This window comes from Sus scrofa, chromosome 1, assembly GCF_000003025.6.
Source record: "Sus scrofa isolate TJ Tabasco breed Duroc chromosome 1, Sscrofa11.1, whole genome shotgun sequence".
Classification (NCBI taxonomy): Eukaryota; Metazoa; Chordata; class Mammalia; order Artiodactyla; family Suidae; genus Sus; species Sus scrofa.
The window spans coordinates 241540644-241553975 of NC_010443.5; the positions used below are offsets into that span (position 1 = coordinate 241540644).

Sequence of the window (13332 nt, forward strand, 5' to 3'; positions counted from 1 at the left end):
TTTTCTTTATATATTTCAGTGCTGTATCCTCCAGACACAAATATTTCTTATAAATTCTACCTTTTATCAATGCAAAATACAGTATTTTAGTTAATATTTCACATAATGCTTTTGCCCTGAAATCTATATCTGATGGTAATACCATCCATTTGTTTATCCTTTACTATAATTTTTGCCCAACTTCATATTTAACACCCCTTGGTGGTTGTTACAATGGCATATAGTTAACCGTTTGGTTTTTACAGAGGTAAAACATACATACAATGAAATGCCTAACCTGAGGTGTACAACCTGATGAGTTTTGATGAATGCATACCTCCATATAACTAACACACCAATCAAGATATTGAACATTTTCATCACTCTAGAAAGTTACCATATACTCCCAAAGGCAACCACTGTTCTTATATCTATCAACATAAACTTTCCCTCTTGTAGAATTTTCTATAAATAGAATCATTCAGTATGTTATTATTTTGTGTCTGGCTTCTGTCACTCAACATGATGTTTTGGGGATTTGCTCTTGTTGCTGCGTATATTGGTAGTTTATTCTTTTTTCTTGCTGAGTGGTATTTTTTATATGAATTATACCATAATTTATCCTTCTGTTGATGGATATTTGGGTCATTTCCTGTTTGGGGTTAGTATAAATAAAGTTTCTGTGAACATTCTTTTGAATGCCCTTTTGCAGGCACATGTTTGTATTTCTTCTGTATAAATACCTAGAAGTGGAATTTCTGGGCCACAGAACAGGTATATGATTAATTTTTCAAGAAAGTGCCAAATTTTTTCCAAAATGATTTTATAATTTTATACTCCCACCAGTAACTTCTCCACACTCTTATTAACAGTTGACATTGTCTAGCTTTTTAACATTAGCCATTCTAAAGGATATGAAATGGTATCTCATTGTAATTTTAATTTGCATTTTCCCTAAAGACTGGTGGTAATGAGCAATTTAATGTGCTTATTGGCTATTTGTACATCTTCCCTTGTGAACAACTTGTTCAAGTCTTTTGACCATTTTGTATTGGGTTGTCTATTTACTATTTGTTTGTATGAGATATGTGTATTATAAGCATTTTCTCCAGTCTGTGTCTTCCCTTTTCATTTTTCTTGTGGTAACTTTTGATGAGCAAAAGTTTTGAATTCCAATTTATCAATTTTTTCCATCTGTTTAAAGCTATTTATGCTTTCTCCAGGAAATTTTTGCCTAATTCAAGTGTGTGTTTTCTTCTAGAAGCTTTACAGTTTTTGATTTCACATTTGGGTCTATGATCCACTTCAAGTATTATATGAGTTTTGGTGTTACCTGATATAAAATTATATTCTTAATTACATTTACCAATTTTTTGCAGCTGACCTATAAAAATACAATTGACTTTGTGTTCTGCAACCTTTCTAAATTCATTTATAAGTACAAGTAGTTGTTTTGCCGATTCCTTACGATATTCTATGTACAGATATATGTCATTTCTAGGCTTTATATCTTTTATTTCTTTTTCTTGCCTCATTGCAACAGCTGGGAGTGCCAGTGCAATATTAAACTGAAATAGTAAGAGAGGGGCCATCCGTACTTTTTTCCCATCATGGGGGAAGGCCTTCAGTATTTCAGTGTTAAATATGATGCTGCTATAGGTGTTTTGTAGATTCTTTAATCTGATGAACAGAATTTCTTTTTATTCTTGATTGGCTAGGTTAAAAATTGTTGAATTTTGTGAAATGCTTTTTCTGTATTTATTGAAAGGATTATATAGGTTTTCTCCTTTCTTATGTTAAAATGTGAAATACATTAATTATGGGGTTAAACAATTTTGTTTTCCTGGACTAATCCCCACTTGATCATGATGTGTTGGCTTTTTTCTATATGCCTAGATTCAACCTGGTGATTTTATCCCCCCCCCCCAGGGTCACACCTGAGGCATAAGGAAGTTCCCAGGCTAGAGTCGAATCAGAGCTATAGCTGCCGGCCTACACCACAGCCACAGCAGCACAGGATCTGAGCTGCATCTGTGACCTATGCCACAGCTTGTGGCAATGCTGGATCCTTGACACACCGAGCAAGGCCAGGGATTGAACCTCCTCATGGATGTTAGTTGGGTTCTTAACCTGCTGAGCCACAACTGGAACTCCAACCTGATGATATTTCTTTAAGGATTTTTATTTCTGTCTTAGTTCAGGCTATTATAACAGAATACCATATACTGGGTGACTTTAAACAATAAACATTCATTTTTCACAATTCTGGAGACTATGATAATACAAGATCAAGGCACCAGGAGATGCAGGATCTGCCCTCTTCCGGATTGCAGACTGCTGACTTCTCCATCACATTTGGCATTAGGATTTCAACATATGAATTTTGGAGGGACACAAACCTTCAGTCTATTGCAGTATCTATGATCACCAGGAATACTGATCAGCAATTTTCTTTTTCTGAAATATTTTTCATAGGCTTTGGTATGTAGGTAATGCTTGCTTCATAAAAATGAGTTCGGAAATGTTCTCTCCTCTATTTTCTGAATTTTACATTCATATTATTTCTTCTTTAAATGTTTGATAATATTCACCAGAGAGACCATCTGGACCTGTAGTTTTCTTCACAGGAAGGATTTTTATCACAAATTCAGAATTTTAAATAGATATAGGGCTATTCAGATTTTCTATTCCATCTTGTATTAGCTTTAGTAAGTTGTGTTTTAAAGGAATTTGAAAGCTTCTAATTTCTTTAATTTATTGGCATAAAATTTATATAATATTCCTTTATTAATCTTTCAATGTCAGTATGGTCTATAGTGATATTCCTCTTTCATTCCTGATTATGGTAATTTGTTTTCTTTCCTTATCAGTCATAGTAAGGGTTCATCAGTTTTATTATACTTTCAAAGGACAAACTTTTGGATTTCTTACTTTTCTCTATTAATTGCATCTTTTCTATTTGGCTAATTTCTGCTTTTTATCTACTTGCTTTGGATTTAATTGGTCATCTTTTTCTAATTTCTTAAGGTGACTTGGAGACGGCGCAAGCTGTGAACAAATTTTATGTGTGAAGCACACCAAATTCAAGCCTGGGTATCACTTTCTCTCAAAATATTGGGGACAACCTCCAGGTTGTAGACACACACACACACACAATACTTGGACTCTGGTAGCAGATGTTCTTTGTCTTTGGATACAGATTATCTCTGCTTATCACAGTACATTGGATGAGATCAAGGGCCAATCAAAGTCCTAAAGGACTAGGTTCACTGCTTTAAAAATGTCTAAATAGTCTACTGGTGCATCATCATGGCCCAGATGAATGTGGTCTGAACTTTTAGGAAAGGATAAGGTCCTAAAGTTTAAGCCTCTTTTTCACATTTTTAAAGGTTTGCCTAGGAAATCAGTGAGACAGGAGTTGTCTCAGCATCGCTATCTATGTAAATTTGAATGCTTATGGGTATCAGAAGTATGAAGGTTATTTATTGTGGGCTGTGGCCCCAGATATCTATAGCTATAATTTTGCAGGTTTTAACACCCTGATCAGTAAGTGATGTCAACCAATGTGACCTAATTAAAAATTCTAAAAAATTATCAAAGTTATTGGGAGAAAAGGTATATGAGACAGCTTAAGCAGAAAGAAAATAAGGGGAGAAGATTACTACAATTTCAAATATAACTGAAAATGTAAGCAAGAAGTTCAAAAACTGGAAACTAAAAGAATTAGATCTGCTGTCCTCCAGGTTGGAAGTTTGTAGAAGCCAGTGATTTCCAAGGAGGTTTTAAACCTAAAAAGTAAGTGAAAACAATGAACTTGGGTTTTCTGGTTATCTTCTACTTTTTTCTCACCCCTTTTTAACAGTATGTCTCCAATGATTTATGGACTTAAATTAACTTAAATCTGTGGAAACAAAGAACTTAGAAAAATAACAAATCCCATGAGATAGATCTGCCTCCAGCCTGAAGATCTCCTCCTGAATTTATGGGGCATTCATTCAGTTCCTTTACCACCAGAGCTATATACTCAGAGTGACTGAATAAATCTAGAAGTTGTGGGAGCTCTAATGTGGCAGTGGAAGATGGCGCCCAAGTGCTAAGGACAGTCTACTCTCATAAAAATTAAAAAAAAAAAAAAAAAAAAAGAGTTCCTGTCATGGCTCAGAGGAAATGAATCTGAGTAGCATCCATGAGGATGCAGGTTTGATCCCTGGCCTTGCTCAGTGGGTTAAGGATCCAGCATTGCCACAAGCTGTGGTGTAGTTCACAGAGGCAGCTCAGATCTGGCATTGCTGTAGCTGTGGTGTAGGCCAATGGCTGCAGCTCTGATTCAACCCCTAGCCTAGGAACCTCCATATGCTGTGAGCGCAGCCCTAAAAAAAAAAAAAAAAAAAAAAAAAAAAAAAACCTTAAAGGCAATAATTTTTTGCAAATTCTTCTGTAATTGAATATCATTAAGATACTGAATATACATCTTGTCTTTTTTAATTCTCTCAGAAACTGTTTATTGAATGCTTACTATATACTAGACATTGTGCAAGGGATAGACAGATATAATGGTGAGCACAGAAACAGAGAAAAGGAAGCTAAATGACAGTCATGAGTGGAAAGGGTAGGAATAGAGAAGGTGAAATGCTGGTGGGCTTCTTTATTACTAAAGGCTTTGTATATTCTCAGGTCCTTGAATCAGAAAAAAAAAAGTAGTTATGCTGGATCCTTCTGACATGTATAGCAAAGAGAGTGTGTGTGTGTGTGTGTGTGTGTGTGTGTGTACGCGCGCGCACACACGCGTGGTGAGTTTTGGAGAAGATGAGGGAGCATAAGGAGAATACCTCAATTTCTGCCCAATAGAAGTGGGAGGGTGGAATCACTGATGTTCCAGAAGCTAAGAAAGGAAAAATGTAAATTATTTTCTTTACGCATGTGGTTTGCACAACATCCTCCAACATAAGACTCCCACTTGGGTCCTAAAGTTGGAAAAATCTAGGGAGTATGGAGATGGCAAACAGAGCAACAAGACTTGACATGGTATCCCAGGTGTCAGCACTAGTAGACCAACTCCTAAAGGGAGACCTTTGTGAGATTTCTCCAGGTTCATTAGCCATGTGCATTATGAATCTGGAATTAATGTCATTTACCAAAATTATAGAGATGTATTTCTCACATAAGTCCTTTATATGCAGGCAGGGTAGCAAAGAAGTGTTAAGTGAGGGTAAGAGCCTCTAAGAATGTCCTGCCCTAAATAGTATTTCTCATCTTGATTGATATTTTGTTTCACCGCTTAGAACCCACCTTTAATCATCTCTCTATAACCCAAAAGCAGTTATAGTATAGTAAAGATGCTTAAATCAGATTGTCTTGTTCACCCTGGGATTCACCACCAATTTCTTGTGTCTTTGGAGTATGTCTCTTAACAGCCAAGAATTACATTTATTGAGCATTCAATCCCTTACCACTTTAGGGCCAAGCACTTTACATGTATCATTAATCCTCACATCTTATGAGGTATGAGGTATGTATCATTATTACCATTATCAGATGAGGAAATTGAGGCAAATATGAAACTTTCAGGTCCAAAACTAGTATATTGAGGAGCTGAAATTCAACCCTAAACAATGTAAATATTATACTACAGCCCCCTCATTTAAACCCTCTAAGCCACTCTACCTATCTTAGACAGTAGTTGTAAAGATTAGGTAAAATAATGCTTGCAGACTTGATGGAGTACAAAGAATGTTCAACGCTATTACTATTTCAGACAAATCAATTCATTAAAAAAAAAAACTAAACAAAGGGTGGGGAAAAAATGTAATGTATACATGTAAGGATAACTTGATCCCCTTGCTGTACAGTGGGAAAATAAAATTTAAAAAAAAACTGAAGCAGTAACTAACAAATCCAATTCAACCTTACTGAGCCTCTTTATTATGTACTAAGCTCTTTATTAGGCGCTAAAGAGATATACTGATGTATAAGACTTGATTCCTTTCCTCAAGAAACTCACAGAAATCAAGACTTACTTACATCACTCCCCACACTAAAATCCTTCAGGCGCTCTACACTGCTTTGAGAAAGCTCACATCCTTAGCTTTGCACACAAGACTCGCCAGGATTCCACCCTTTCTTGCCTCACTGGCCTCATCTCCTGCCACTTCCCCCATCCACACTCCAGCCTAACTGAGCTACTTATCATCTTTCAGATGTGCAAGACATTTCATTATCTCCATGACCTACATGATGCTATTCAACTCAAATCTTTCTGAAATATCCACCCCTGCTAGATGAGACTCTCCCTCTCTATGCTCCCACAGAATCCTGCACATACTCGTTGTACTTATTACATTGTACTAAAACTGTTCTCCACTATTCTGTAAGCTTTTTTTTTTTTTTTTTGTCTTTTTGTCTTTTCTAGGGCCGCACCCGCAACATATGGAGGTTCCCAGGCTAGGGGTCTAATTGGAGCTGTAGCCGCTGGCCTACGCCAGAGCCACAGCAACACGGGATCCGAGCCGCGTCTGCGACCTACACCACAGCTCACAGCAACTCCGGATCTTTAACCCACTGATCGAGGTATTGAACCCAAAACCACATGGTTCCTAGTCGGATTCGTTAACCACTGAGCCATGAAGGGAACTCCAGCTTCTGTAAGCTTCTTGAGGACAGACTGCTGTAGCAGTCTCCTATCCTAGTTTCAAAAACAAGACACGCACAGTAGATATTCAATGAATGCTCACAGAATGAATAAACACATTAATGAACTGTAATAAGTGTTCTAATGGAGGTATAACAATTTAATGGAAAAATGAATAAAGAGTGAAACTATTTGAGAGGATGGCAAATACTTCTTTGAAGAGGTGGCATCTGAATTGATGCCTGGATCAATGGATACACACAGAGGACATTCCAATAAGAAAAAGGTTGAGGAAAAGCCATAAAAGGAACCTTGGAAGTATAGTAAGTAAACCTCTATGACTAGAACATAGGAAAGAAACACGGAGGATAAAGTCACTGTGGCAATAAAAGTGGGAATTGCAGAGAACCCAATCAAATCTATTCTCAAGCAATTTTCAATGTAAAAAATCATACAACTGCAAGTAATGTTATCAATTCCCAATTCTTCTATTTGCATTTCTTCTCATTCACAAAGAATCCATGATGACCCCATCAAAAACACAGCAATGTGTACAGAGGGGTTATATCCAACAGACAGAAATGGAAAAAGGAAAATAGTGTGAAGAGAGAAGTAAGAGAAAACTGCTCTAAAATTAAAATACCAAGCAGATAGGAGTGCCTCAACTGTATCAGAGCAGAGACCATGTCATCAGCAGTTTCATTACTCTTATACATTTCTTTAAGTGTATATCATTTTTACATATATTTCTATGACACACCCATACTAATTTATGATGCAGAGACAGCAATCCCTGAAGACAACCAATATCATTTTAGAAAGGAAATTTTTGACCCATATACTTTGCACCAAAGAAGCCAATGGCATCACTAAAGAGTCAGTGAATCTGGTACAGCATTGAATATAGTCTACATCAGACAAGAACAAAATTCACAATCACTGTACTCATAGTGTTCCCTACTTTCAGTACTGAGTTGTCAGTACCAACTCAATATTTAGTGCACACCTGTCACAGGAAAGACACTGTTCTTGGCACTGACAGGGATTCCTGGATACATTTGGTATGGTCTAGATTCTTAAAGAATGCAAAGAGCAGGTGAGCCAAATGTGTACATGATAATGCAATTCAGAGTATGATAAGTGTATGAAAATGTAGCATGGAGGCAAAAAAGAGGCATTCATTAATCTTAAAAGGAAAAGTGAAGGAAGATTTTATAGCGAGGTTAACTGAGACTCCTACGAAAAGGTTTTTTTGTTGTTTTGTTGTTTTTCTTAGGGAAAGTTTTCGTTGTATTTTTTTATTTTCATAATTTTTTAATGTTACAAAGGTGATACATGTTCATTATTAAAAGAAAATACAGATAAGAAAAAACACAAATAAACCACCATGTTTTTGTATATGTCATTTAAATTTTTTATTTATTTATAGAAATAAGACCACATTTTACATTATTTTCGGCAAGCAGCTTTTTTCAGGCAACAATATATTACAACCATCTTTCCATGTTATTTACTATAGTTCTAAAACTGACTTTTATATTTATTTTAAAAGATGCATATCACAAAAAGAGTAAATTTACAGTAAAAGCATGCCTCCCTCCCATCCCCCATTACCTTATAGTTTTAAACAGAAGCAACCACTCTTTTCTTGTGATCATTCCACAAATATTCTATGACTATATGAGCATGTGTGTGTACATATTTCTTTTTAAATAAATGGTAGCAGTACACACAGCTTTGTACTTTGTTTTTCTTCCCCCAGGCAGTACACATACCATTGCCCTATTCCTATTAGTTGTTGCAGAGTGTTCCACTGTGTAGATACAGTACTCATCCAGTCCCCTTTGATGGACATTCAGAATATTTCCAACCTTTTGCTATTACAGCATTGCTAGATATATCCTTAAAATGTAAGTATGTACACATTTGTGAATATATATGGAGAATAATTGCTAGGAGTGAAGTTTTAAGGTCAAAGAATATGTATGTTTTTAATTTCATAGATATTACCACAGTGTCCTCCAGTGAGATGGTCTTAATTTCTACTCCTGCCAACTACAAATGAGAAGGTCTACTGACTTCTCTACCTGTGGGAGCCCAGCCAGCTACTATTTCCCATTTCCTCACCACCACCACACACCTTGCAGACAGGTGAGGTAACTTGTCTGGTCAATGGAATAAGTAATGTGAACAGAAATCTGTGTCACATCCAGGCCAAAGCAATTGAGAAAAAATGTGCATTTTCCACCCTTTCTTTGCTTTTCCACCAGCTGGAAACCGATTTCAAGACCCTAATCAAAGAGAGAGCCCATGATGCAAGAAACATGAGTTCCTGAATCATCATATAGAGAAAAACTGTCTATCAACCAGAAACAACCGCATTGGACTATTACATGAGGGAGAAATAAATTTCTATTGTATTAGGCTGCTAAGATGTTTGTATGTTATAACATCTTGCTTTACCCTAATTAAAATATCAAGATATCCCTTTTTATATCAAACACCAGATCCACAGTTCAGAAGAACACACTTGGGAAATGTTGCTTAAGTATTTCAATGTTGGATATGACAATGGCTATTAAAAAAGTACCCTTCATTTCCTGGATTACCAAGAGCTGCTTTTGTTTCTTTTTTTTGAAATCAAGAATGGTTTGGGGTTTTTTGTTTGTTTCTTTGTTTGTTTTTGTCTTTTTCTCTTTTTAGGACCACACCCGTGGCATATGGAGGTTCCCAGGCTAGGCGTCTAACTGGAGCTGCAGCTGCTGGCCTACGCCACAGCCACAGCAACACAGGATCCAAGCCACATCTGTGACCTACACCACAGCTCACGGCAACACAGGATCCTTAACCCACTGAGCGAAGGCAGGGATCGAACTCACAACCTCATGGTTCCTAGTTGGATTCGTTTTCACTGTGCCATGACAGGAATTCCAAGAATGATTATGGACTTACCAGATACCTTTATAATATCTATGGAAATGACCCTAAGATTTTTTCCTTTTATCTATTAAAGTGGTATATTACACTAATATTTCCTAATGTTTAAATAACCTCACATTTCTAAAATAAATCGGGTTAACTTTTATGGTTATGGCATTTTATATGATATTGAATGCAAAAAAATAACCAAAACAAAATAATAGACTGGGAAATTCTTTAAACATGATTTATAAAATTTAAATTTCGAATGAGGAAGTTTCTGAAGATGTTTCTGAAGAACAAATTTGCTATGTGGAAAAGCAAGCAAAATGAGTTACCACACTATCCAGGGCAAAAATAAAAATAAATGGAATTCCTGAATGAAAAAAAGAAAGAACCAGAGAGCAGAAGGCCTCTCTGATGCCTAACTGTAAATAAAGTTCAGAGAAACAGCAAAGACCATACTGGAGAAAGCAATAATCAAAACATAATACAAGAGGAGTTACTGCCATGGCACAGTGGGTTAAGAACCCAACTACAGCGGCTCAGGTCACTATAGAGGTGCAAGTTCAATTCCACTCAATGGGTTAAAGAATCCAGTGTTGCTGCAGCTGCAGTATAGAGCTCTGACCTAGGAACTTCCATAAGCCACAGGCACAGCTCTAAAACTAAAAAAAAAAAATTTTAATTAAAAAAAATAACAAAAACATAGTACAAGAAAACTTCCCTTAGGAGACTAGAGTTGTTAGATCAAAGGCATTCACTGAGTGCCAGGCAGGATAAATGAGGACCAAAAAAAAAAAAAAAAAAAAAGGAATATATTTAAACATAATCTCATGAAATTTCTTAAATTTAAGAATAAAGAAAAAACAAGCTTTCAGAAAGAAAGAACAGGTTACTTACAAATGAATGAGCATGAGGTTGGCAATGGCCACGGATAAAAACGTAGTCTCTGAAGTAAGACTACCTGGGTTCAAATCTTGGTGTGAACTTGGGCAAGTACTTAACTTCTTTGTGCTTCTGTAAAACAGGGATGATGATAGTACTTAACTTCTAATGTTGTTGGGAAGCAGTATTTGAGATAACACATGGAAGGGTCTGGCACATTATTTGAGTCATCCAACTTCTCTCCATTAACACTGAAGCTATATCAGAGAGTCAAAACCCTACACACTTTTGAGTGAGCAAAAGGCTGCTCCCTCCCCAGAGCTTTAGATGTAGCACTAATGACCTGAAGAGCTGGCTGGACTAATCCACCAGAATGCCTCTCTAGTGCTACCTGAGCTCCATGCTAATGAGAAGTGAAATGATGGGCAGAAGGAATCTCACTGATTAATTTTTATTAACATGAGCAAGGCAATGACAACAGTTTCTTTGTCCTAAAGTGAAGACTATCAGAGAAGAAAAAAATTGTAGGCTCTGTCAAAAGCAAATAGGCTTGGAGTTCTCTTGTGGAGAGATTTGACCCTGGCCCCGGAATTTCCACACGCCACAGGTGAAACCAAAAAAAAAGTAAAAGGACTCAGTGGAATTTCTTGAAGTTAGTAAGGACTCTCCTACAATCTTACTGTTATTCAGGACCCTCCAAAAAGTGAAACACTATGGGACTTGAGGTTGCCTGATTTGAGTGTCATAAAAAGTTATTTCATTCATTCATCAAATTCTTTGAGCACATCTATGTGTTAGGAACTATACCAGGAGTCTATGAACAAGACACACCAAGTCCCTTCCCTCAAAGAGTTTACAAACATGTATCTTGATGAGATATACCCAAATGAGAATGCCCCATGATATAAGAAACTTATCCTACTAACAAGCCATTACCAAAATACCACACCCACTCGCTCTCTCTCTCTCTCACACACACACACCTTTTAGTCCAATTATACAAGAAACAAATCAATTTTTAATATTGTCAATCATGAATACTCAGATGATACTTTAATTTAGTCCCATTTTTGAATAGTTCTGCAAATGCAAAGCTGGTATAATGACTTGGTAGAACTCTTATGTTAATTAATTCAATTCTAGCTACTAAGTACTTAGCACAAACTAGAATTTTTTTTTTTTTTTTTTTTTTTTTGTCTTTTTGCCATTTTCTAGGGTTGCTCCCTCGGCATATGGAGGTTCCCAGGCCAGGGGTCGAATCGGAGCTATAGCCGCTGGATCCAAGCCGCATCTGCAACCTACACCACGGCTCACGGCAACGCCGGATCCTTAACCCACTGAGCAAGGCCAGGGATGGAACCCTCAACCCCTCATGGTTCCTAGTCGGATTCGTTAACCACTGCGCCACAACAAGAACTCCCAAACCAGAAATATTTTAAATGTTCCTCTCTACATACTAGTTAAAAATTCCCTAGCTTATTGCCCATCTTCAGACAGAAGATAGTTTCTTCAATCCAAAGGAAGATATAGAATTAAATGCCATATAATGAATGTAGTGGGTTGAACTGGTGGTCCATGAAAAGATATATACCTGTCCTAATACCTGGAAGTTGTGTATGTTACTTTATTTGAATAAAGGATCTTTGCAGGTACAATTAAGCATCTTGAGATGAGGAAATAATCCTGGCTTATCTGGGTGGGTCCTAAATCCATAAATAAGCGGGGCGTCTTAAAGTAAGTTCTTATAAGAATCTAACCTTATAAAAGTGAGACAGAGAGATGTGAGACAAGCATAAGAGGAAAAGACACAGAACAAAGAAAGAACATGCTTTGCGACTACAGAGGCAGAGACTGGAGTGAGATGACCACAAGCCAAGGAGTGCCAACAATCACCAGAAGCTGAAAGAGGCAAAGAACGAATTCTCCCCCAGAGCCTCCAGAGGGAGTGTAGCCCTGACACCTTAATTTCAGACTTCCGGCCTCCAGAACTGGGAGGGAATAGATTTCTATTGTTTATACCACCCAGCTCGTGGTAATTTGTTACAGCAGCTACAGGAAGCTAATAGAGTGAACAAAGGCAATTTGGTAAGGAAGCATAGACTGAAGTCCCACTACTGTTAATTCAGTCCCTTTTAGCAAGTTGTTAGCCTCTGTGAGCCTTCACCACCTTATTTGTAAAAATGACATAAACCTGGGCTACTATCCCCCAGAGTTCTGATAGGAACCAAATGAATGTGAAATGTATGGGAAAACATTCAGTATACTGTAAAATCCTTTTAAAATATGATTTATTACTCTTATACTTTATCTGGAATTTCAACTGAGTTTTGGAGTACAGTCTTTTTATTCAAGCCCACTTGCTGCAACCCTTTACACAAGTCAGTACCTGTCTAATTTTAGCAATGCCAACATTCTATCAATTTTTTTTTTTTTTGGTCTTTTTTCCATTTCTTGGGCTGCTCCCGCGGCATATGGAGGTTCCCAGGCCTAGGGGTCGAATCGGAGCTGTAGCCACCAGCCCACGCCAGAGCCACAGCAACGCGGGATCCAAGCCGCGTCTGCAACCTACACCACAGCTCACGGCAACGCGGCAACGCCGGATCGTTAACCCGGCAACGCCGGATCATTAACCCACTGAGCAAGGGCAGGGACCGAACCCGCAACCTCATGGTTCCTAGTCGGATTCGTTAACCACTGCGCCACGACGGGAACTCCCTCTATCAATTTTTAATAGCAAATTTTATAGAATTAAGCTATCACTAACGTATATAGTTCCTCTTTAGTGTTAGGATTTAATGAAGGTCTAATTACCACTAACCTTATCATCCCATCCATTTCATTCCAGATATCTTCTACTACTGTCACAATAATTTAGTAAAGAGACCATATAATTGGTTTATTGCCTTCAAATACATTAA

General features: G+C 37.2%; 1 long non-coding RNA gene across 1 annotated transcript in view; it reads right to left on the reverse strand.

Annotated features, from left to right (window-relative positions):
* Positions 1-11628, reverse strand: part of LOC106509214 — a 406803-nt gene extending 395175 nt beyond the window's left edge. Inside the window, exon 1 of the long non-coding RNA XR_002336987.1 lies at positions 10430-11628. This is a non-coding gene — a long non-coding RNA (uncharacterized LOC106509214). The remainder of the gene's footprint in view (positions 1-10429) is intronic.